The sequence below is a fragment of the Halictus rubicundus genome, unplaced genomic scaffold, assembly GCF_050948215.1.
Source record: "Halictus rubicundus isolate RS-2024b unplaced genomic scaffold, iyHalRubi1_principal scaffold0020, whole genome shotgun sequence".
Lineage (NCBI taxonomy): Eukaryota > Metazoa > Arthropoda > Insecta > Hymenoptera > Halictidae > Halictus > Halictus rubicundus.
This window is the reverse complement of record NW_027488561.1, coordinates 594,320-620,976: the sequence shown is the minus strand read 5'-3', so window position 1 is coordinate 620,976 and position 26,657 is coordinate 594,320. Positions and strand designations below refer to the sequence as shown.

Genomic DNA, 26,657 nt, shown 5'->3' with positions numbered 1-26,657 from the left:
AGCTGACTTTCTCGGGGGCTGAGCTCGGACCCGGGGCATCGCTACGTCATAGATCATCTGCAACGTGCCCCGGATCACAAGCCGCCCCCTCATCTGCCTCGCGCTCCCTGGCCGAAGACCAGGCAGATCCGATAATCACGGCCCTCAGGAGGTTCCCGTCCAGTCGTTTCAGCGCCCATCTGGGCGTACTTGATGTGCCTTAGGCCCGTCTTAACCTACGGGGCGATAGTCTGGTACCGAGCCACTCCTGTCTCCATCAGATCTCGTCTGCAGTGAATACAATCCAAGATGCTAAAGGTCATCCTGAATAAGGATACCAGATTCTCAACACAAAAATTGCATCAACTGGCATCTATGCCATTAATCCATAACTTCATTAACAAAATGATCGACAACTTCTCTGTCAAAGATCACGAAAACCCACTCATCCGCCTAACCGGAGAGTACTCCGCAGACAAGATCCCATACAGGATAAGGACACCATTTCCACTCGCTTTCTAGCACTGATTACTTGCTTATCTAGTATGCATGCCTCCCCTCCGAAGGCTCTGTCCCTGCTTTAACTCAACCTTCCTATTCCAGTATGCTCGCGACTGGGTACTGCCCCCCGCCCCCCTTCCCAGGGCTTGCCCCGGCAAGCGCCCCGGAAACCGGGGATAAAATTCAACTAATAATGCCTCCTGGTTAGGACCATAACTCAATGGCGTATGCCAAGGATTCTCAATCCTCTCACGATCACCTATCCCTAGGTTTTTGAAACTTTCCTGGGCATTACTTTCCTAGTTCTTAACTCATCTATCTCCATAGGTAACTCCAAACCTACTTAATTAGCCGATAAGGAGGTCAAGGCCTTCAGGAGCGGCTCACAAGGGTGCGGAGATGTCTCTACTGGCGAGACTCCTCTCTCTGCCCCGTTTTACTCCGTTATACAAAAAAAAAAAGCCAGCACCGGAGTTGGCTTCATTCCGTCGCGAACCGTGCTCGAGTACGGATGCCTTTACAGGCGCCTCTCTAGAGATCGATACTCTGTGCCCGCGCCATATTGGATCGGAAGTTTTCCACGTTCTCGCGAATCTATTCGCCGATCTGTTCGGTTCAAATTGTTCCTTTTAAACAATTTAAACTTTATTCTAGTACATCATATTTAGTTTTTCATATTATCTCATTTTTTCTCATTTCAGTTTAATTTTACATTCAATATTATTCGTATAAATTCTTTAAACCGTGTGACCGCGTGTTCGGTGCGGTTATATAAATACTACGGCGTTCCTACACCTTAAAATCAGTGTAAAAGTGTCCTGTCTCAACGGAAACTTGGTGAAGTCAATCTGTTAATTTTGCATACTTGTTTAAATTTCATGTAATTTGGATATCCCACCTGTACACGTGGCTTACATAACCCTTACTGTGTGTGCTACACTTCGAAATACTGTGTAAAAGTGGCTCCTGCCTAAATTTACTGAGTATTTCAATCGTTAGTTATCTATCAATAGTTTATTAATATTAAAATTAATTATATATAATCTTATAAAATCGCTAGACCGCGTGTTAGTGCGGATACAAAATTGCCACGATGCGTCTTTCACGCCTTTGAAACTCTGTGTTAAATTAATTCCTTACACAATACAGTGATGTTATTTTGTTAATTTTCTTATTTTCTTTAAAAATTTTCCTTTTTCTTTTTTTTTCATTAATATTTTAAATACGCTAATAAACATTCTTGCTCAATTCTTTATTAAATTAAGGATATACCACCTGCACACGTGGTCACATAACCCCCACTGGTGTAATTTATACTGCGATACATAGAGTATAAGTGGCTATTTGCTCTTAAATACTCTGTTCTTAACTAATGTGTATTTCAAATATTAGTTTATTTAATATCATTACAAAAATATTATATACATTTAATACTACTAAATCGTATGATTGCGTGCGCAGTGCGGTCACATATCCGCCACGGTGTAAGCTCTCACCATTACATTAAGTGTAAAACATTTTACTTTATAATAAGACTGTGAATTTACATTCTTATCCTATTACATTATTTTATTCCTCTTTTCATTAATAAACATAAACCAATATTTACATTTTTATTTTTAATTCTATTTTGCTTAAATTTCTCTCAATTACGGTTATACCGTCGGCATACGTTGGGAACATAACCTTCATTGGGAGTGTCCCATATCCTGAAACATAGAGCAAAACTTGTTCATTTACATAAAATCCAGTAAACTTCAACTTTCAGTTTATTACCAATATATTTGAGCTCAATTATTTAAGCACAAACCAAACATTTCTTTTGTTTATCTAACAATTGTCTTAGTAACACAAAACGCTTTACACATTACTCCCTTTTGTATATTTATATAAATAGCATATTTACATATTTTTTCCTGGTACAAAATGGCCACAACATACCTTTGACTGTGTCAAATATTTAATTGCTGTCTCCGGTCTGGAATTTACTCCTTATATATTCTGCAGCAATTCCATCGAAGCTGCCATATTTTGCGGAGTATTGTGGAAGTGTGCCCTCCCCTGGGACTTGGCTCTCGAAAGGCTCTCACTGGATAACTCCGAATATACTGGAGACTTGTATGCTCCGAGCCTGCCAAAAATCCAAATTCCTGTTACCTTACTCATCATTCTGTAAGTTAATTTGTAACGTAAAGGATTGCGGTGGTTGCGGAATGACAGGAGTCGGAATATCTGGAGACATAGGATATATTTTCCAAACACATTAGTACAAAGGATGAGGAGATAGGTTTTGTTATAAAATAGATTCTTTCTAAAGAGTGAGAAAAGATTTTATAATACGCGATACCACCATCGGGCGTCCGGTTTATTTCAACCGTACTCTCCGTCTGGGAATACGACGACAACGCGGTTTCGCCTGTTTTCTCATGTCCGATCGGCGGCCGGCCTTCATGGCCGTCCTCTCCCATGTATCCAGAGAGGCGTCCAGGTGCAACCCCTGTCCTCTCCTGGGCTGCTGGGCGCCCGATAGCATTGCTTCGTACTCTCCCGTCCTGTGGGCGGCCGTGGTCTTACTCGTCCTCTCCCACAGGTGCAGCCCTGCTGCTGGGCGTCCGATAGCATTGCTTCGTACTCTCCCATCCTGTAGGCGGCCGTGGTCTTACCTCGTCCTCTCCTACAGGTGCAGCAAGAGTGCTTACTCCGCGGTAATCTACCGATATTTATATGGACTCGTTGCTATCTTTATCAATAACGCGTTACTAGGGGTCTAGAAGGTTCCAGACCCCGCGGTTCCCCTTGAACCGCCGGCCACGCTGCCTCGTCGCAATTCTTCTGTTACATCGGGGGGGGGGGTGACGAGGGGTCTTGACGCTTTATTGTTTCCTCGTCGCGTTACAAATTTAATTTAATTTCATATGACTACTGCACAATACAGTCCGGAATTATAGAAACAACTAAAATCTCTCTCCCTCCTGTTGCGTGGGGGGCTTAGTCCCCCATAGCAACCTGGCACCTCCTGGGAATCGTCGCCTCTCCCTTGCCAAGGGCAAAAAAGGACGAAAAACACATATAAGCGTTTGCTATTTCCCAAATTAAATGTCACGGCCGAGGTGACCCCGGACACACCCAAGCCGTTATCAACGTCATTACCCTTATTAAACGAGAGGTCTCCGGTACCCACCGTATCTTCCCAAAGCGTATCGGATGTAAATCCAATAGTCGTTCATCGACTTACAACCGAAAACCTTCGATTCTTTGACAACATAGAACCTGCATTAGATTTCACTAACCATCCACAATTAAATCTTCCGTCATCCTCAAGGGACTCCAGGTCCCAGGATTTTCACCCACTGCCAGCGGTAGAGGACTAATTTCAGGAAGTCCTCTCTCCGAAAAACAAAAAATCAAATAACACTAAATCTCCCCCTGGGGACAATCTGATCAACGTCATGCAAATTCCAATGATGCATGATAATCCAATCCCGCTATTCAATAAATTGCAGGTCCTGTCTTCCTTTGCGGGAAATCTTAATCCAGATGAACCCACGGAGGAAACTCAAAACAATAGGTCCCCCAATCTTGGGAGAAACTCTCCAAAGATAATCAATCAGACTGGGCCAAACCAACAGACCCATAACCAGCAGCCTCAGATTATTAGGAAACCTAAACCGCCACCAATTTATTTGTCAAACTTCGACTTAAACATCCCAGCTTTCCACCGCCGCATGAACGCTGATGTGGGAAAAGATACCTACTCGGCCAAATTCCTTGGCAGACGCATACGAATACAGCTCTTCGATGCCGATAAGTACGTTGAGTTTAGGAACATTTTGGCTGAAGCCAAAATTCCATTTTACACATTCAGCACCAACACCGAGCGTAACCCGGTGATGGTCCTAAAAGGTTTACCCTCCATTCCCTCTACAGAACTTATGGAGGAAATAAAGTCACTCGGGTTGGAAATATCCTCCATAACGGAGATCTCCCCCAAAAATTCTCCATCTCATTACGCCATGTACAAGGCTATTTTCTCTTCATCCACCACCACCGCTGCCATCAATAAGGTGGGATTCATATTCAATACACGGGCCTACTGGGAGAAATTCCTATCTAAACGAGCCTACACCCAGTGCTTTCGCTGTCAGGCCTTCGGGCACTCAGCCAATAATTGCAATCTCCCTGCGCGCTGCGTCAAGTGCGCTGCGCATCACTCCTCTTCAGACTGTAACAAGCCGTACGAGATTTCCCCCACTTGCGCTAACTGCAAGGGAAAACATACTGCAAACTACTCCCAGTGTCCGGGCTTGGCCGAATACTTGACCAAAAGGGCTCCCAAGCCACCAAAAACCGCCCTCTTTGCTAAACCGTCAACGACCGACTTATTTAAAAATCCGAATGTAAACGTTCCAACAAACTCCTTCACACCTTCGGCTCAAGCCTACTCAACATACGCACAGGCTGCTAAAGCCAGACCCCGTAAGGGCCTCTCCAGCTCTGAGGGAACTCAAAACGCCAATATAGTCCCAAACTTAACCAACATTAATCAAGATACACAACAATTCATCCAATTGTCCGATACTATCCGTGACATCACAAAAATGTGTGATCTCAACCTAATGCTTTCAACAGCTGAAATCCTTGCCGAAAAATTAAGAGCTTGCTCTACTAACTCCCAGAAATTCCAGGCATTTCTCCAGGTCTTTTCGACCCTGGACTAACTACTTCCTTCACTCTTACTCTTACTGTTAAAAATGACTTCCTTCCCGCATGTTATAACATGGAATGCGCAATCGGTCTTACCCAAGCGCAATGAAATCATTGCCCAGCTCGATCACCTGGAGTGTGACATTCTCCTGGTGACCGAGACGTGGTTAAATCCCCAACAAAATTTCACCATTCCTGGCTATTCGGTCATCCGTAAGGACCGTGCCGACGGCTGGGGAGGCGTCGCTATGATAATCAATAATAAAATACAATTTTCAGTAGTGCGAGTTCACACTAATCTGGAATTCTTGGCTGTCCGCCTGGACCACCCAACCATACTGGTTGGAGTAATATATGCCAGGCTCTCGCAACCCCTCTCTGAGACGGACCTGAAGCACATCACAAACTACGGTTCACCATATATTATAGGTGGAGATTGGAACGCCAAGCACCGGTTCTGGAGAAACGTCCGTGCGAACCAAGCTGGTAAAACCCTATATAATTGCATGATCAAATCTAATTTCTTGGTTATTGCCCCTGGCTCGCCTACTCATTTCTCACTGCGGTCTTCCCCGACAATAATTGATTTCTTTATTACTAATCTACCACACACGTTTAAGTGCGAGGCATTGGACCACTTTATGACGGCCCACCGGCCGGTCTCCCTCAAAAGGGTTGCCCTCACTGATCCTTCAGGGGGGTCCTTATTCCATATGTTCACAGACTGGGAAAGATACAGAGAGAGCACCCTGGCCTGGAGCATCGTCTCCAGATTCCAGTCCACTAACGATATCGATTCTTGTACCGACACACTGACCTCATTCCTGCTTGGTTCCCTCTGGGATGCTACCTCTAGAGATACGACCCTTGCAAACTCTCCGAGTGCCACCCGGAGAAAAGCAGTGGCAAATGATGATCATTTGGCTGCATTGATTCGGGCTAGGAGAAAATTCCGTAAGCTATATCAACATACTTTCGATCCGTATTTCCTTCAACATATGAAGGAATACACAAAATCGATACGAGTCTGTATCTCTAATATCAGACAAAAAGCCTGGGCAAAGATGCTCCAGAGCTTTATCAAGCCTGATCCAACATTTTGGAGCACTTACCAATCATTAGCTAGTAAACGTAATTTCTCTATTCCAAACCTTGAGGTCAATGGCATTAAAGTATTCGATGGCCACGAAAAATCTGATGCCCTGGCAAACTCCTTTGCTAAGGTACACTTGGACGCGTCTCAGATCGTATCCAGGCATGAAAGCCAAGTCGATGACTTTTATAATAAATTTGATTGGAGGGCTCCTGTGGATGGTGCCCCGACCAAGCTGCTCTCCCCTAGAGAAATATATGAATCAGTCCGAAACATGAAGGCCCGCAAGGCCCCTCGCCCAGATAAAATTACTGTTCCGATGCTATCCAATGCTTCCCATAAAATATTCTGTGTCAGTACTATTATATTGTTAAAGCTTCATTCAAATTTAGCTATTTCCCTGACGCATGGAAGGTCGCCAAGGTGGTCCCGGTACACAAACCAGGTAAACCATCTGTCGATCCTGTTAGTTACCGTCCAATCAGCTTGCTGCCAATTCCAGGCAAGCTGCTTCAACGAGTCATTTCTGATCTTATTCAGGATCATGCCAAAATGAATAATATTGTTGCGGAGGCTTCGGATCCGCCTCGCCGGCGAACACATCCCTCAACTAAACAACAACACCGAACACTACCAACAACTAAATAACTATTTATTGGCTGTCAACGGACAATGTTAAAAGATGCGATACAGGTGCGTGCTCTCGCTTCGACGACTCGAGAGATTCTGTCGTCTGTCTTCTTCTTAACAACAACCCCGTTGGCCGGATACCACAATATCGATACGACGGCCAACTTCTCTCGATCTCCGCAATCGACAGCTTCCATCGTAACAATATTTTAATTAATCAGCAATTTGGCTTCCGACAGAGTCATTCCACCTTACATCAGGTTGGCAAGATTTCACAGCACGTGGCTCATGCGCTCAATGTACGTAGAGAAATAGCCATGGTCCTTTTGAACTTATCCAAGGCCTTCGATACTGTCTGACATAGGGCCATCTTGTACAAATTGCACAAGATGGCTCTACCTCACTCAATACTGCGACTGTTAAACTCATACCTGCTTGAGCGCACGTGCTACGTCTGCTTGAACTCACATAAATCAGTATTGTATAAATGTCATACTGGAGTACCTCAGGGCTCCATTTTAGGACCATTATTATTCATTTTGTACATCAATGACATACCTTCCATGCCGTTATGCGAGGTGGCCTTATATGCTGACGATACCGCGATCTACTCCTCCTCTATGAGAGGAGGCCGTCCGGTTCTCTTCCGTAGAGTACAGGAGTACCTCGACGTTATCATCAATTACTTCAAGGACTGGAAATTGTTGCCAAATCCAGCAAAATCGGAATAGATATATACGCGCTATATACCGCGCGATTCGCTATATTATTTTCTAGAGCTCAACGAACTTTTACTGACAGATTTAAGAGCAATAAAAAATTCCTGATTAACGGGGAACCCGTGGCGTGGGCGAGCCAGGTCAAATACCTTGGGGTCATCCTTCATGATAAACTTAACTGGTTGCCGGCTCTTACCGACCGCACTACCAAAACTCTTCGTGCTTTTGCTGTTCTAAAAACGCTTATTTCTCCATCATCTCATCTTCCGCTTAAGCTACGCTTACTGACCTACCTGATGTGCCTCAGGCCCGTCTTAACATACGGAGCGATCGTTTGGTATCGAGCTATTCCTGCTTCTTACAGATCTAGACTGCAAAGAATTCAATAAAAAATCTTAAAGATAATCCTCAAGAAGGATATTAGATTCTCTACGCGAGAACTACATAAATTGGCCTCCATGCCGTTAATCGAAAGATTTATAACAAAAATGATTGAAAACTTTTCGGTCGAAGATCATGTCAATCCACTCATCCGTCTAACCGGAGAGTATACAATCGACAAGATACCATACAGAATCAAAACTCCTTTTACTTGCTTGCTTTTTAGCTATGCTCGTCTTTATGAACGCCTCCCCATTCGCGGGTACTGTCACTACTTTAATACCACTTCTTTCTCCAGTTTTCCATAACTGGGTGCTTCCCCTCTCCCCTTCCCAGGGCTTGCTCCAGCAAGCCCCCTGGAAATTCTGGGGATAACATCATATACATGTTCTTCTGAACACGGGAATAAAATCCATTACCATAGTCCACGGACAATCATATATCCTTTTCTATCAATCTACTCCCAGGTTTTTGCAAATTTCCTAGGTATTAATAAATTGGTTATTATACCCATCTACTTCCATAGGTAATACCAAAATTAATAAATCAGCCGATAAGAAAGCCAAGGCTTTCAGGAGCGGCTCACATGGGGCAGAGGAAATCTCTGCCCTCACTCCGTTGAAAAAAAAAAAAAGACAAGCCAGCACCGGAGTTGGCTTGCAATTACGAGCTTCATTCCGTCGCGAGCCGCTGTCGAGTGTGGACGTGTCACGCAGTTGCCTATCTCGTGAGCCATATTCTGTGTCATACGCCGGCGTATTTAGCTAGTGTTTCACACTACATATATTAGTGTTTGATCTCCTTGCTTTCAATAGTTCATAGTTTACTATCTTACATATTTATTCTTTTTGCTTTAATACAGTTTTCATCGTATCTATTTTGTTCCATTAAACCAGACCACATTTGTCCATCCTACGTGAGTCATCCCTCCTGGACCTGGTCCACGGAGGGCTATCCATTGCTGTTCTGGCCTGCTTTTACCGCACGAGCTTTATTCTGGTTCTATATTCTGTACAAATCCTGCCGACACTTGTAAGTACGCATATTCATTTACACTAAACATTCAGTTTCTGTCTTATTATAATATTCTAAATTGTTACCCTAACATCCATTTTCCTACAAACAAACTCTATTGGTCGGGGAGTATTTCCTACCGGCCTTATCTGAAATATTAACTCTCTTGGAGTTTATAACCGTTATTAACGTTTGGCCATCTACGTTCGAAATTTCGAGAACTCGCTCGGGCAACACGAGGCAAGTCACCTCGACCCAAGGACACGACGGTGTCCTAAACATCAGTCACCGTGTTTACTGTCCTTCGCTTTCTCTAACCGTCACTTACGCAAAGATGACAGCCTCTGCGTTCTATTTATACTCTGTGACGTGACAAATTTGTCCACGTCCCTCAGATCTTAGATCGAAAGACCGGGCCGCCCTTTGGCAGCGCCGCCGCGATAACGGCTGTCGTGATCGATCTCGCTGGGAGCATCCGAGATCCCAGGTTGGAGTTTAACGCGGTTTAAACGCCGCGCATCTTGGCGCGACGAGAAGTTGCAGGTCCGTGGCCGGACCCCAGGGGGCCCGGATTCTTTTCCCTTCTCCCAGGAGCGCGGAAAATCCGAGGAGAAAAGCTCAGGGGACGGCTACAAGGGACACCCTGCAGGAGAATATCGAGGAGAACACCGAGCCCGGGTTTGTCAACCCGGAGGCGCTGCCGAGGAATTACGGATCTGAGGAGTACATCATCTCGACCTTGTCGCCGCCTCGTCCCGGAAAGCTGCAAGAGTCCGTCGAGGGAACGGCTCGGTGTCTTCCTCCGTGGGAATCGGCCAATCAACGCGTGTCATCGGGAAAGCGTTAGCCGATAAATCCGTTGCCGAGGGCCCCGGACCGCCGGGCGCGGCCCTGCCGCGCGAGAGCTAGTGATAGGTCCGAGCGTCGCGCGGGAGCAGGAAAAACTAGGATAGTGGGGGACGCCTCGGGTAGTTGTTTTACGAGTGCGTAAATATCAAAGTACTTTTGGGAAACTTAGTTGCTGCCGAGGCGTACGATTCTAGGAGAAGCTGCCGAACCACGAAAGAACTAAGCAGCTGAGAAACCACGTTGCCGAGTGGTAAGTGCCGATCAGGCTTTCGCACTATACTTATTTTCGCGTTGGCTCGGTTGGCGTTTTTGTGAATCGGTCGCACTTCGAGTCGCGTCCAGACGTATCCTCGCTCGCCGTAAATCGCGAGTAGAAGAATAGGATCGCGAAGGGGGTGAGGCCGTCGGTCGGTACACGGACGGATTGATTGAACGCGGATCCGGCCGGACAGCGGGGGGCCGCGTGACCGTCTCGTTACGGTTGTACGTCGCCGGATTTGTAACGCGGAGTCGCAGATCCGCGGGGGACTCGTACCGTGGCCGATTTTTGGTGAATGTGACCAACCTGGGGATGTCCCACGGTGGGACGACGCGACGAAAGCCGTATCGCCGTTTCCGTCTACTTCCGACGGCCACAGTCAGTTAGAATTTGCTGCCTCGTATTTCATCGGAACCCGGTCGCTTCTCGACCGGCTAATTGTCGTGAGAGGCTGGCGTACATCGCGCCCGCGATCGAGTTCGACGCGTAGAAAAGCATATCGACCGTCTACCTGTCGTACAAGCTTGTAAAATCGCGCGGGCTTTGTTTACACCGCTGCCGGGCGATCCCGGCAGCCCCTTGTAAAAACCGGATGAAATAAATGTTAACTCGAAGCCCACACTCGTGTACACTTCATTGTGAGAAACCTTTCCGCCGCGGGAAACGTCCCGTATTCCCTCCCCGTAGAATCCTGGCCCAGGCTGCCGCTATTCAGGTCCTCGCGCGGTTCTCGTAGGTTCGGTAGTATAATTCGCGTCTCGCGTTCGTTACGAATTGTTCGTGTGACACTTGCGAGTGTCTGGCGCCCGTTTCAAGTCCCGAACCTTGTAAGATCCGTCGGGAAAATCGAGCCTACGAGATACCGTTTGTCACGGGTGGACCACGTATCGCGCGGCCGAGCGTGGCCCGGCCTCACGGTTTGTAAAAACCCGCCGTTGCCCAGGTTTTCTCCCGTCGGACGGGCCCGAAAATCAGGGCAACGTGACAACTCTTCTCGACAATCTGAACCTCGGTCCGGGTTACCTCTAAAGTGCTTAAACAATACAACAACAATCCAATTAATATCAGTCAGTATCGCATTACACACGTACATCCTGCATATTCTACACAAATTCACGAAATACATCCATGCTCCCTTATAGGACTTGGTTTGATTTCGATTCCGAACTCGAGCCTGACTTTTTCAATTATTTTCCCTAGTCTGACTGGGGACTCTGTTCCCCAATTTCCACCCTGGCTCTCCCAGGGAACCGTTTATCCCTTACCAAAGGTAAAAGAAAACCTCAAATTATCTATAAAAGAATACTACATCAAAAACCCAAAAACGTCGAGGATGTAATTCCTGGAATTTCCCTATCCCTTCCTCCTCCTCCTCCTGACAGTCTCGCTGACTTACACACAACTTTACAGACCAAATCAACTGACATTCCGTTCTCCTTTGAACAACGAACTTCTGATCATATAAGATTTAACAATCCTGTAACTTCAATTCTAGACATGTCTAAGCATCCACAACTCATTCCATCTGCCTCCCAGGACTCAACGTCCCAGGAGATAAATACTCCTCCCTCCGACGATGAGTTCCAGGTTGTAACCTCGCCAAAGAATAAAAAATTAAATAACCAAAAATCACCCATTATAAACAATCCAGCGAATCTGTCTCCGTCAGCAAAAACGCTCACGACAACAAGCAATCGTTTCCAAGTTCTTTCGTCCTTTACGGACGATGCAAATCTCACAGCTATCCCGAAAGTTACTAGAAACTCCAGACCGACCACTCCTAACAAATCGAGTAGTCACACTCAGCAAGCTGACGACCTTTCAAACAGGAAACCTCGTCCTCCTCCTATTTATCTTTCTAACTTTGACCTTAATATTCCTGCCTTCCATCGGCGTATGAATGCTGACGATGGCAAGGACGCATACTCGGCTAAATTCCTCGGCCGCCGAATCCGGATACAGTTATTCGACACCGAAAAATTCAATTCTTTCAAAAAATCCTTAACGGAATCAAAAATCCCGTTCTTTACCTTTAGCACCAACACAGACAGAAATCCAGTTATGGTCCTAAAGGGCCTACCATCCATCCGCACCACTGATCTAGTGTCAGAAATTAAAGCCCACGGGCTTGATATTTCCTCTCTTTTGGACATTTCTCCCAAGAACTCATCTTCTCACTATGCAATATACAAGGTAATCTTTTCGCCCTCCACTACCACCGCTGCCATCAACAAAGTTGGCCATATATTCAATACCCGCATATACGGGGAGAAATTCCTATCTAAGCGCGCATACACACAATGCTTTCGCTGTCAGTCCTATGGCCACTCTGTCAACAACTGCAAGTTACCGGCACGTTGTGTCAAATGCTCAGCTAATCACCTGTCATCAGATTGCAACAAACCATATGAAGTTGCCCCCTGCTGCGCCAACTGTAAGGGCGATCATACAGCAAATTTTTCAAAGTGCCCTGCCTTAGCCGATTATCTGGTAAAAAGGGCTCCCAAACCCCCCAAACCGGCACTTCATGCCAATGTTACGTATGGAGACGTTCTCCACGTTTATTTCGATTAGAATTTCTAATCTCTTTTCTGAGAACGAAAAGCGTCCCAACAGGCCCCTTTTATTAACGAAAGATACTGTATGCCTTCTTTATACCAAAATCTCTAAACACTCCCTTCTGGCATCCGTTAATCAATATTCTGATAGGAAATAGCCCGGATAACCTTCATTAACCCCTTTCAACGAAAATCTAACTGAGCCCTGCTTTTCATTAGAAGTGACAAAAAATGTGACTGTGACCCTACGCGATATCAAATCTTAAACAGAGTACCCCTTTCATTTTCAAGGTATATAAACCCATTCGTTTTCATCCTCTTCGGTTAGTCGAGAAGCGGTTCAGTCAAGATTCAGACGCGGTTCAGTACTCGTGCAGTCACGTCGCGTCAAGTCTAGTGAGATCGGGTTAAAGTCCCTTTCGAATCAATTCATAACCTTATAGATTCCGTTAGTTCGGTATATACTCTATTTGGCATTCAACAATCGCCATCTAACCCCGCATTGCCAGTGCGTCAACACCGTGCAACATAGGTAAACAATTCCTCTAATTGTACATTTATTATATTCATTCGCGACACAAACAACAACACTTGTAGTAATTTCAATTCAGAATAAATTGTCTTGTTTGTTAACTCGCGTACCCTTAATTATTGCCTAAAATCCTAATATAATAATTGAACGTTCCCACACGATACAATCTAACCGCTCGGATTGTATCAATTAAATTATATAGAAGTTACGAGGCTTACTAATACTTAAATTCGATTCAACGAAGATTTCTCCAACCTAGTGGCTCCTCGATTTCGCATTGAGTGCGTCCACGAAATTATACCATCCTAGGCGGATCCCCGATTTCGCATTGGGTTCTTCCGCATCCTAGCAGCTCCCTGATTTCGCATCAGGTGCGTCCGCGCTCTTATACAACCTCCTTTCGTATCGGGTTCGCCGCGTGTTCCCTAGTGACTCCTCGATTTCGCATCGGGTGCGTGCACGAAGTTTCATCCTCCTAGTAGCTCCTCGATTTCGCATCGGGTGCGTCTGCGTTTGACACCAACCTCCCAGAGGTTCCCTGATTTCGCATCAGGTGCGTCCTCGACGTCAACTATCCTAGCGGCTCCTCGATTTCGCATCGGGTGCGTCCGCGTACCTAACTAACAATTGAAACCATATTCCTGGGGTAAAAATCCCCTCGCCGGCCTCTCGCGCTGCTCATAGCCCTGGCTCGTAACACCAAAATAAACATACCTACTACCAACAATTACACCAATAGTCAGACTCTGTTTTCACGTCCACCTCCCTCACATCCCCACGGAAACACATAATTTAAACCTAAACCTTAATAATAATCCTATTCAAGATGCTCATCAATTCGCCAAATTAACCGATGCCATTCAAGAGGTTAAACAGCTCTGTGACCTTAACCTCATGCTAAACACTGCTGAAATCCTGGCCAATAAACTTAAACAGTGCACGACTAATTCACAAAAATTCCAAGTCTTCCTCCAGATCATCTCGAATCTGGACTAATGCATTTCTTCCCATTCTATCGCATTGCAATGGCTTTACTACCACATATTATCACCTGGAACGCCGAATCTGTATTTCCGAGGCGTAACGAAATTATTGCACACCTTGACAACCTTGAATGCGACATCTTTCTTGTCACAGAAACTTGGCTCACGCCGCAAACTAACTTCTATATCCCTGGTTACTCGGTAATCCGAAAGGATCGGCCCACCGGCAGGGAAGGCGTTGCTATTATTATCAACAACAATATTAAATTTACAGTTGTCCGAGACCATACCGATCTGGAATTCCTGGCCATCCGACTTGACCATCCCTCCATTCTGGTCGGAGTTGTCTACTTCAAACCGCAATGCCCCCCCCCCCCCCCATCGAGGCTGACCTGGGACTAATCACACACTTCGGTTCTCCCTATATAATTGGCGGAGACTGGAACGCGAAGCACCGACTTTGGAACAATGTTCGAGCTAATCAGGCCGGTACCACCCTGTATAAATGCAAGACTCTTCCGGATCTCTATTCTATATGTCCACCGACTGGGACAAGTACAGGGAGTGTACCCTTGCCTGGAACACTGTCTCAAGATTCAATACAACAGCTGACATTGACCAATGTATCGGAACATTAAATGCATTCCTGCTTAGATCCCTTTGGGACACTACGATAAGGGACTCGACTCTTGCCAACTCCCCGAGTGCCACTCGGAGAAAAGCAGTGGAAAATGATGATTATTTGACCTCTTTTATAAAAACTAGGAGAAGGATGCGCAAGTTATACCAGATCTCTAATGATCTGTACTTTTGCTATCAAGCCAAAGAATATACCAGACAGATTCGATCCCGCATATCTGCGATCAGACAGCAAGCCTGGGCCAAAATGCTCCAGTGCTTTAGTAGACCGGACCCTACCTTTTGGGCCACTTACCATTCTTTAGCTAAAAAGCGCTCCTCCTTTACTCCAGTTCTAGAAGTCAATGGAAACAAAATCTATAGTGATCATGAGAAATCTGATGCTCTAGCAAACTCCTTTGCAAGAGTCCATCTTGAAGCGTCTCGAATTTCATCCAAGTACGAAACGATAGTCAATGCCTTCTACGATGACTTTGAATGGTCTACTCGAGACGACAGAAATCTTCGACCTCGTCCGCAACATGAAATCCAGCAAAGCTCCTGGACCCGATATAATCACTGTACCAATGCTGGCCAACGCATCACATAAAATTTTCTGTCAACTCTACTATCTGTACAAGTTCTCTTTCAAATTCTGCTACTTCCCAGTCGCATGGAAGGTCGCCAAAGTTGTACCAATTCACAAACCAGGAAAACCCTCTGCCGATCCAGCCAGCTACCGTCCAATTAGTATTCTGCCAATACCTGGCAAGCTACTTGAACGAGTCATATATCACGACATTGATGAATTTGTCAAAACAAAAAACTTACTCATTAATCAGAAATTTGGCTTTCGGCAGTGACATTCCATCATACACCAGGTTGGCAGAATAACCCAACACATTACTCACGGACTTAACGTACGCCGAGACACTGCCATGGTTCTCTTAGACTTATCTAAAGCTTTTGATACAGTCTGGCACCCACTCAATCTTAAGACTACTAAATTCCTACCTGCTTGAACGCACATGTTATGTATGGTTCAACTCGCATAAGTCCATTACTTATAATTGTCAAACTGGTGTACCCCAGGGTTCGGTACTCGGCCCATTATTATTCATTCTCTAAGGCGAAGTAGCCTTATATGCTGATGATACTGCAATCTACTCCTCATCTGCAAGAAACAGCCGCTTGGCTCTCTTTCGCCGAGTTCAAAAATATCTAGACGTCATTATTGACTACTTCAAAAACTGAAAACTACTGCCTAATCCATTAAAATCAGAAGCTATTCTCTTCACCAGGTCACGTAAACCTAAATTAGATAACTTCAAAAATAGTAACCAGTTTCTGATCGACCGGGAACCCGTGGCCTGGATGAATCAGGTCAAATACCTCGGAGTCATGTTAGACTATAGACTCAGTTGGATACCGGCTCTTACTGACCGTTCCACTAAGACTCTTCGAGCTCTTCAAGTACTTAAAACATTCATTTCTCCTACATCTCACTTGCCACTTAAACTTCGCATTCTAACTTATTTAATGTGGCTCAGGCCTGCCCTCACATACGGATCGATCATTTGGTGGAAAATCCTATCTACTTCCACCAAGATAAAAGCGCAAAGAGTGCAATCCAAAATCCTGAATCTAATCCTCAACAAGGATCGCCGGTTCCCTACCAAGGAACTTCATATCCTCGCAAGCGTACCATTACTGGGTAATTACATAGAAAAAATTATCTCTAACTATTCAGTTAAAGAGCATAACTCTGATCCGCATAACCGGGGAATATACCCCGGACAGACTACCATACCGGGCCAAAATGCCCTTTCCTCCCTCCTTCTAGCTTTATCTTCTACACTCTATGTACACCTCCGCTTCGCGGAATTCGCTTTGTGAAATTCAAGCTTCACGTCTTTCGTGTTTTCTCCTCCCCCACTCCGCGGACTTGTCACCAAGCCCTACGGAGAATCGGGGTCTAACAACATTTAGCTTGAATTCTCAGGCCTAATTGCATCCTCATTCCATCTCTCACATCTACTCATATCTCTTTCCTATTAATTCCCGGGTTTTTGCAAATTTCCCGGGACTATAATCAATTGAATATCAATCCATCTACCTCTATAGGTAACACCACTCTTACGCAATCAGCTGATAAGAGAGCCTAGGCTCTCACGCGCAGCTCACACAGGGTGGAGAAATCTCCGCTGGCAAGCCTTCGGCTCGCCAGCTCCGGGAACTCCCCCTCCACCCTACACTCCTTTAATTAAAAGAAAAAAAGCCAGCACCGGAGTTGGCTTGGAGCAGCTCTCGGAGGCACTTCTCCGAGCTCCAGACCACTCGCAGCCGCGTGTAAGCGCGTACCCTACGGGTTACGTCCGTGCGTATGCATGAGCACGCTGGTGTCGGTGGAACGAGTACTACGGGTTACGTCCGTGTGCAAGCAAACCCACACCGCGGTCGGGCCGAGGGCGGCGAGCCGGCCGTCCCGCCGGTCGGGCTACGAGGCAAATCGCGAACCCGCGAGCTCACCACTAACGAGGGAAACAACGATTCACTATAAAATAGCTGAGCCGCGGTGTTTCCTGCTTCCATCCGCAGCCCAGGGTATCCCGATTATCTCCACCGTCGCACGATTGAGAACCGATCGCGCCTGTACCGTACGCGATTCACAGTCGCTCCGTGTTTCCCGCCGTCACGCGGTCCAGAACCGCTCGCGCCTGTACCGTACGGGATTTAGAAGCGCTCCGCGCTTTCCGCCGCCTCGTGGTCCAGAACCGCTTGCGCCTGTACTGTACGCGATTTAGGATCGCTCTGCGTTTCCGCCGTTTCGCGAACCAAGACTCGATTCGCGTCTGTACCATAGCTTTCCTGCGATTAGTCTTAAGTTTAGGTTTAGTATCAATTGTAATTGCTTAATTAGCCGACGTCCACTAACGATTATCCGTAGCCGCCGGTTCCAGCGGGAATCTCTCGCCGGGACACCGCACCGATCCACGCCGGACCAACCAGCATTGTCGAATTATTTCGATCCCGCTGCCCTCTCCAAAGACCCTGGCGTGCTCGAGCATCCAGGAGAGGGCAGCAGAACCCTTCGTTCCCGTTACAACGGAAACAAATTTGTGTCATCGCATTGACGTCTGTGATTTGCTTCTCAAACGTCAAGAAAATGATCCATTTTTGTAGCACATCATCACTGGGGACGAGAAATGGGTTGTCTACAACAATTTTACACGCAAGAGATCATGGAGTAAAAAAGACGAACCGGCTCAAAGCACTTCGAAAGCCGATATTCATAAAAAAAAGGTGATTCTATCTGTTTGGTGGGATTTTAAAGGAATCGTTTTTTTTTTTTAGATTCTACCGGTCAACACAACGATCAATTCTGAAGTGTACTGTTTACCAGCTGGACAAATTGAATGATTCACTTAAACAGAAGAGACCAGAATTTATGAATAGAAAAGGTGTAGAGTTTCACCAAGATAATGCGAGATCTCATACAAGTTTGTTAACTTGCCAAAAGCTTCTACAGCTTGGATAGGATATACTGCCACACCAACCATATTCTCCAGATCTGGCACCTTCTGATTATTACTTGTTCCGGTCTCTACAAAATTTTTGAGACGGTAAAACCTTTACTTCAAATGAGGAGGACGAAAATCACCTAGATCAGTTTTTTGCCAGCAAAAACCAAACATTTTATGAGCGTGGAATCATGCTACTGCCAGAAAGATGGCAAAAGGTATTGGACCAGAATGGACAATATATAATTCAATAAAATATTTATTCGCCATAAAAAAATCGTCAATCATTTTCATAAAACAAAACGAAATTACTTTCCGAACAACCCAATAAAAGAAGCCAATCTATTGGTTCTCATTTCTTTTTGTTATAATAGGCCGGCCGAGAGGCGGACTCCCGCGTTGAACCGACCGTGACCGGACCCACGGGGAATCCGGAAACACCGTATAATCAATAAACGTTTTCTCTTTTCTTTATTACTCCGTTAATCGAGTGTATTCATTGAATTACCTTATCCCCCCTCCCCAAAGAACCCTGGTCGCTGAGCCAATCCGGGGAGGGCTCGCACGTTTCGTCGCGCTTCCCGCACGAGACGCGCACCGTTACAACCTAAAACAGTATGTGAACAATGCAAACAATTGGGATGACTGGCTAGACTTGGCCATGTTCTCATATAATACATCAGTACATGAAGAAACTAAGTTTTCTCCGCATGAATTAGTTTATGGAAAAATTGCTCGTGAACCAACCAGCAGTGATCCAGTAAAAGAAAACCTAGAATCCACATATGCGGATTACCTCCGAGATGTGCATATGACCATCAAGGAATTACAAAAGACGGCATCTAAAAATCTGAACGCCGCTAAAGCAAAATCGAAATACTACTATGATCAGAAAATTAACCCACAAAACTTGAAAGTAACGGATCTCGTATATTTGTTAAAGGAATCGGTCAAAGGCAAATTCAGCGATCAGTATACTGGACCTCACAAAGTTATAGAAATGCTACCTAATCAAAATGTAAAGATTCTAATCAAAGGAAATCCTTGTACGCTACACATAAATATACTAAAATTAGCACACCGTAGACCCGACTAACGATACGATACGACGGAAGACGACAGGACAGACGATGACAAACCATGCCCATTCCAAGGCCAAGTTACCGCCCAGAAGAGGAAGAACTGGAAGAGTTTTACGGGCCAATAGACGGGGTGGTGCCAACCGACTACCCCGAAACATACCGGAACTTGCTAAATCTGCATTGCGTGGTCGTACCGTTGCAAGAGCCGTCATACATCTACCATCAGCATACGCTGTGTAGGACCTGCTATGGTCGCCTAACGCAGCGGGAGCAGTGGTATTACGAACAAGGCGGCTGGCACATTATGTGCCAGCTAGACACGGCCCGGTCATTCGCAAGATGCCGAGACTGCGGCCTACAACTAGGAAGAGTCCGCCAGGCATACGACTGTACGGAGTGCATAGAGGAGCACTTCGAGATGAATGCAGACGAGTGGTGGTTAATTCATACGGGCTACGCCCAGGAAGTGATCACCCGATGGTGACAAGGACACCCACCACCATATATACATTTTCTTCAACGTAGTATATTATCTAACATACACATACCTCATGAAATAAACACTCATACATACCCATACAAATGCGTAAAAAAATAATTACCCCAATAAAAATCATAGGACATTCCTTTTGCTAGAAGGATACTGCTGCAACAATATGAGAAGCATGCTAATCCATCGGACCATGGCCCTATCTAAATAAAAATATCTAAAATTTCATAGCAGAATGTTTCTACCACTATTGTCACAACTAACACACCGATAGTATTATTCATAGAAATAACTAAGCGAAGAACCTTACTCCAAACTAACGGATGCAAAATAGATAACAAGATGAAATGCTTCTTCACTCACATAATAATTCAGAATACCTTCAACAGGCACTCTTTCGTTATTATCATGCTAATTCCTATAACTCTACTATAACAACTTAAAAGATAACGCGATAATCATTTGTATAAGCATTAGAAGAACGATGCGTTTGCTTACAGAAAATGTTTTAAACGTGACTACCTTATCTCTCAAGACCGTTGACGACTGTAACATTGACCACGTCGCTACAAGGGCGGAAGAATTCTACATTCAGCCACTACAGCTATCAGATTACAGTTACGCGGACATCATCCAATGCAAGGTCGTAATATCTAGAACAGTCAGCTACTGCGGTATGCATTCTCATATATCGGCAGTACAAAACGGGATAAGCGAATATTTAGAACTGATAACAGAAGAAGAGTGCAGAAGAATGCACCTGTACGGCACTATGTCCGTGGGAAGAAACACATATCTCAGCGGTTTAAAGGTCAACTCCGCGGTAACCAGGCCCTTCACGTTAGCAGGAGAACTAAACAGCAATGGCAAATGCCAAGGAGTCCAATTCTCAGACCCATATGGATCTTGGGATAAAGTCATCGTACAGACCGTAGCAACGATAACATTACGAACAGCTTCTCTACCTGTACAATTAGAAGCAAACAAGATAATGTTAAAATCGGGAACCATATGCATTTTCCAAAGCGGAACCTGCTGAGATGACGACGACGGGTACACTTACTGGAAGCCTTAACCAAAATTCACTTGTAAATTCGAACAATACGATGTCCTGTATGAGGGATTGGCATCAAGACTTACAGACAGTATGAACCAAGAAGAATTCCCATCAGTATTCGCTTTAACCGAAGGAGAAATAACCCAGTAAGCAAAATGCTTTGAATCTGCCACTAAAATTTGACTTGGAAGTGTCTCTGACATCTATCTGCCTCCGCATTACCATTATGTATTCCAGTAGAAAGTCTGCCACGCCATATTCGTGCCAAACTTTCGCTTCGAACAGCCTTCGTTATAGAGGGCAGGTCCGTCGCAATAAGAACGGGGTAACCTTGTTCTGAAAGTAAATATCGGGAAAAATCGGAATAAACGACGAGAGGGAAAATTTAATTTACAAACGTATTTATTTTAATCTTAATCTATTTTTATTTTACATATATTTGTATTATATTATTTATTTGTTTCATATTTATAATCTTAAGAAAGAATACGAATAGACAATAAAATTAAAAAAAATGAACTGTACAAGTTACATGAAGGAAATAAAAATGATATAAAATTCAATTATCATAACAAAACTGTTATAAAATAAAAAAAATTCAAATCTTAAAATAATGGAAATAAAACCCTCGAATGGAAAATAAGGTGTAGGGATGTTTAAGAAGAGTTCATTAACAATATATTTATTTATTTATTTTTGCTATGCTTCCTCTCATCAGCGGACACGGACAGCACACCACTCTTGAAGTTTCTCCTTCCTACAAACAAAAAGGGCCTTACATTAGAACGTGATATGGATATGTGTTCTGTTCTCATTGTACAATCGATATATTTCGAAGAAAAAAAATTTTTTTTAATTCTCGGATAATGTATATACTCACTTTGCCATTTCCACTTATGAGATGAAATGTCTTCAATTATAACTACACAGCACAGTGCAGACAGGATCTCGAAGTAAATACAGATGATAGATGATAGGCATCCAACCAAGCCTGTGATCCTAACTGTTCATGTTCTGTTATTAAGAATATAATATCCTTTTGTTTACCTTTAGTTCTTGGAATGGATATATTAATGAAAAATTATATATGCAGACATCTAATTGAAGCTGATTTACTTTAGCTGCTAGCCAAGGATACAGCATTGTATCCTTACATTGAATGTAAATTACTTTCGGTGGTAATCCTGGTAGTAAAGCATTCTCGGAAAAATAGGTATCTGAAATAATTAAAAATATTTGTGAGTACTATATAAAGTTGCAACGAGACACATACGTCTCGTTGCCGTCGAGTTTTCGACCAGGCCCGCGCCAATCAGCCGCGAGAACCAGCCGCGAATCCGGCCCGGGCGCGGACCAATCGACATGTGCCGAAGATTCGCGAACGAGCACACGAGGTCCGCGCTCGGGCTATAAAGATCGCGACGAAACCACCCGAGAGCGGAGTTGGTCTGGAGCAGCTCTCAGGCGAACACCCGAGCCCAGGTCCTCTCGCAGCCGCGCAGAATCGTGCCAGCCTCGGTATACTACCGGACGAACACGCCGAAGCGCTGGGACCGGCCGAGGCGTACGTGGGTTTACGTCCCATACGCCAAAACCGAGACCGCCAGTAGGTTCTGGGAGGCAGTCGATCGACGGCCTGCTCTTTTCAGAGCACCGTAGTTTCGACACTCCGGTCCGTCCTCCCCACTCCTCGGACCTGTTCCCGCATCCCGCGCTCCTGACCGGAGATTCCGCGCCTCGCTCCAGGAGTCTAGTCTCCTCGCAGCAGCGTGCGGAGTTCGCCTCGCGGTATACTACCGGGGACGAGCGACCTCGCCGGTCTCGAGTCGTAGGCGCGAGGTTTACGTCTATGTCTACGTACTCGAGCCACGGCCGCGCGGGGACGACAAACGGGGCGTTCCGCGAATCCCGCGAATCCTCTCGGCGCCCCGCGAGCCCAGCCGACGCAGGAAACGTCGCCAATCCACCATCATTTGCTGGGCCGCGGCCGTTCCGATCTCCTCGCCGAGGCGACCGCGCGACGGGAATCGTGGGGATTCGGGACCGCGCCGAGAATACCCGATCGTCGGGCCGACGTTGAGCGAACCCGGCTCGCCCCGCGCTCTCCGCGCCTCCGTACCGCGTACCGAACCGAAAATTGCTCCGTTTTCTGCCGCCGTCCACCGGCGGACGGCGCCCGCCGCGAAATCCGGGAACCCACCGCGAGGTTCAAACCGGATCCGTCGATACGGAGCCCCGCCGCTCCCGCGAAGAGTTAATTAGTTATAGAGAACCGACCGTTCGGTTCGGGGCTAATAAATAGGTTGCTAATTATGCTATTAATTAAGATAAGGGGTTCACGGGGGCGTAGGTTAAGCGTTCGTTACGCATCGAGCGTCCACCGTACATTTTATTTTCGTTTCTGTACACTAGGCCGGTCCAGAGACGGGCCAGATCATCGGACCGATCCGGGCCGGGGCCACCGGTAATCTGGAAATCGGCCAAACCGCCGTGGATGCAATAAATTCTGTTTAGTTTTATTATTTCAACCAGGTGTCTCATTTAACTACCTGTCCACCCCCCTCCCCAAAGAACCCTGGCCGCTGAGCCAATCCGGGGAGGGCTTACCCGTCTCGCTACGCATCCCGAGCGAGACGCGTACCGTTACAAAGTTTAGAGTACTAAAATAATACTATACAATACTGCACGGAAGATATTATTGATTATAACATAAAGTTATTTGTTTTCCATGCGTATCTTATTTCTCTCATATCTATATATAATAACATTACAATTTATCATAACACGAGAAATATGTAATGTACGATGTGCAACTTGGAATAAATTATACTGTTTCAAAATGAACCAGCACAGCGATAACCCACTGGGACATTCCCAATATGTTATCGTCTTCTTCATCCGTCGATGATTCGTTGGAATCGTCCATGGCCTCCAATGGCATTCGGTAACATTTTGCCCTAACATCTTCCTGGCTAACATATGTTATTTCAGTGCTCGAAGTATCGCATTTAAAAATTTCTAATGCTGGAGATGACAAGGCGATATCACAGAATTCATCAACTTGTAGAAATCTGTGTACACCTAAGCGAAAAGAATTTTCATGGGGACTAATAGATGAAATTATACAAACTGTACCATCGTGTAAAATGCAGCAATTATCGCGCTCGTCTGTGCCAAGCAATAAGTTATGAATTTGAAGTTTGCGGTAAGAAATAGCACTACTACTATTGAGAAACATCATAGATGCCTGAATGGTGGTTGAAGAATCACCACCTCCCTTATTACTGCCATGATGTTCTATCTCTTGTTGAACTCAATTGTTGAAGGGGTTGTCCTGGCTTTCTGCAATATTTTCTAAAAATGGACATTTTGATTTCATACGGGAAAGCAGAAAATGAATCTAATGTACCAAAACGTCTGACGTCATCCGCCAAGTGGAGAAGACCGTGGACATTATAAGAATTAAAAGTTGGGCCATAGAACTTTTCACAACGACGAACAAATTGTTGCAAAGCTACTTCTGCAAAGTTTAAATATTTGCTAACAAAAACCCGTGAAACCATTATTCTTATGGCACTGTGCAGAAACAAGAAGTGTCGATATACATTATCCTTCAGCACTCCATAGGTGACAAATGGACCAGTATACAAAAGAAATTGCCGAAATTCTGTTGCTTGAAATTTGGAAAATAAATCTATTGATCTAGGACGCCTTGCAAACTCGGATGGACAATATTTATTGATCCCTCTCATTCTGTCTGAGATTGTGAAAATTTGTCGAGAAGACACCTAGACATACGAGATGCATATACTCGAATGGCACCTCTGATACCATTCCTATTGGCATCAAAGCTAATGGACTTTGACCATCTTTATGATGATCCTCGTCGGAACACCTGGTATATTCTTCATCACTTCGTAAAGGATGTGTAATACCATTGCAAACCTGACGACCTCTTTCCTGTGTACCACAAACTTTGCACTTGGAACAAGGTCGATGAGACATATGGCCTCTGTGATGAAGTATAAAGGCTCGAGCTGGTGCATCAGCAATAAAACACCTTAATACGACTGGAATTTTTTTCTCGTGAAACGTAATGCCTCCATTTGACATTATCAAGTTTATGTCAGAGACAAATTTTTGAAGATAATTATTACAATCCTCGGTTTTTTGAGTGCCTTTATAAATCCCTACTACAATGGGTTTAATATTTAAGATGTTTACAATTCTGACTTAAATAGGCCAAATTTGAATTGTATTGGAACTATCTAAACTACATCCATCCACATGAAAATATAATTGCAACTCTCCAGGAATTACTGGAGAACATTGAGATAACTGTTTAACTATTTCCAACTCTACATCAAAATGAACATACTCTCCTGGTTCTACCACAGTGGTGACGACACTGGTACATGGTATACTAATGAGCGTTCTTATATCTTTCGGCAAACTAGAAAAACACGAATGGGTACGTAGAAGAGATAAGATGTTGTTCCCCTGAGTGTGCGTTAAATTATTGTCCACAAAGCAAGATGCTAAACCATCACGAAATGATACTTCTGAAACAGTACCAGCAGATTCCCAAATCACATCATCGCATGAAAAGGTAGAAGACGAATCATGCGTGAATGAAGATGTGGTGGGAATATTAAGAAGACTTTCATTACTATTATTACTGACAGGCACGGATAAAGAAGACGTGCTGGGAATGTTCTGCAGATTATCAAGAGTAGGGGGACTTTGTAATTTATTGTCACGTTAAAACTTCCTCAAATTTGAGGTTATTTCGCGCCGAATATTTCGTTTCTGCCTAGCGCTTAATTTATTATACGGTTTTCGCGAAACCGACTTCTTCAAAACTCTACGATCCATGGGGGTAAAAGAAAACTGAATAAAGAATATACAAAATATATAATAATTTGTTACGTGTATTGGTAACAATACCACGTGGCAATACTTATCTGGCGTCTTCTCTGCTTCTATCCTTCCTTCCTTCGAATCCACTGCTCATCCAGTCTTCACCGCTTCAGAGTTAATTCACGAACTTAATAATTAGTAATTAACTAACAAAGGAATCACTAATCAAACAAGACGGAATCAGTGCGCGTGTCGAAACACCGACACCTTCGTCGTGAGAGCTGTTATTCCCAGTCTGGTGTCGCAAACTGCACTGCGCATGATCGCGTAACGCGCAACACCTAACATACGCGCATCATTAATTAAAAATTATACATATTATGGCTTTAAAAGAAATTAATGAATTAAAAATATTCCGTCATCCCTTTCCATATACTTCTTTCAATCTTCTTCGAATCCACTTCCTCTCGCACGCACACTCTTCGCGCTCTTTTCTCTCTCTCTCGCACACTCGTGCTCTCTCTGTCTCGCACGCACACTCTTCGCGCTCTTTTCTTTCTCTCTCGCACGCACACTCTTCACGCTCGTTCTCTCTCTCTCTCTTTCTCGCACGTACGCTCTTCGAATTACACAACACGGCGCTTTGTCTTTCACGACACATTGTGGTGTTTACACATCACTTTATCTTTATTACGCATTGAAACTTAAATAAAATACCTTTTCCCACCCTACACAGGAAGATTTACTTCAGTTTTTACCGATATTTACTGTTAGAACAAGGTTACGTCCGTTCTTAATGCGACAGACCTGCCCTCTATATCGAAGGC

The 26,657-nt window shown here is 44.8% G+C and overlaps 1 pseudogene; it reads right to left on the bottom strand.

Moving 5' to 3' along the window:
- Nucleotides 1–24,705: 24,705 nt before the first annotated feature.
- On the bottom strand, nt 24,706–25,722 carry LOC143363092 (uncharacterized; annotated as a pseudogene).
- Nucleotides 25,723–26,657: the final 935 nt, after the last annotated feature.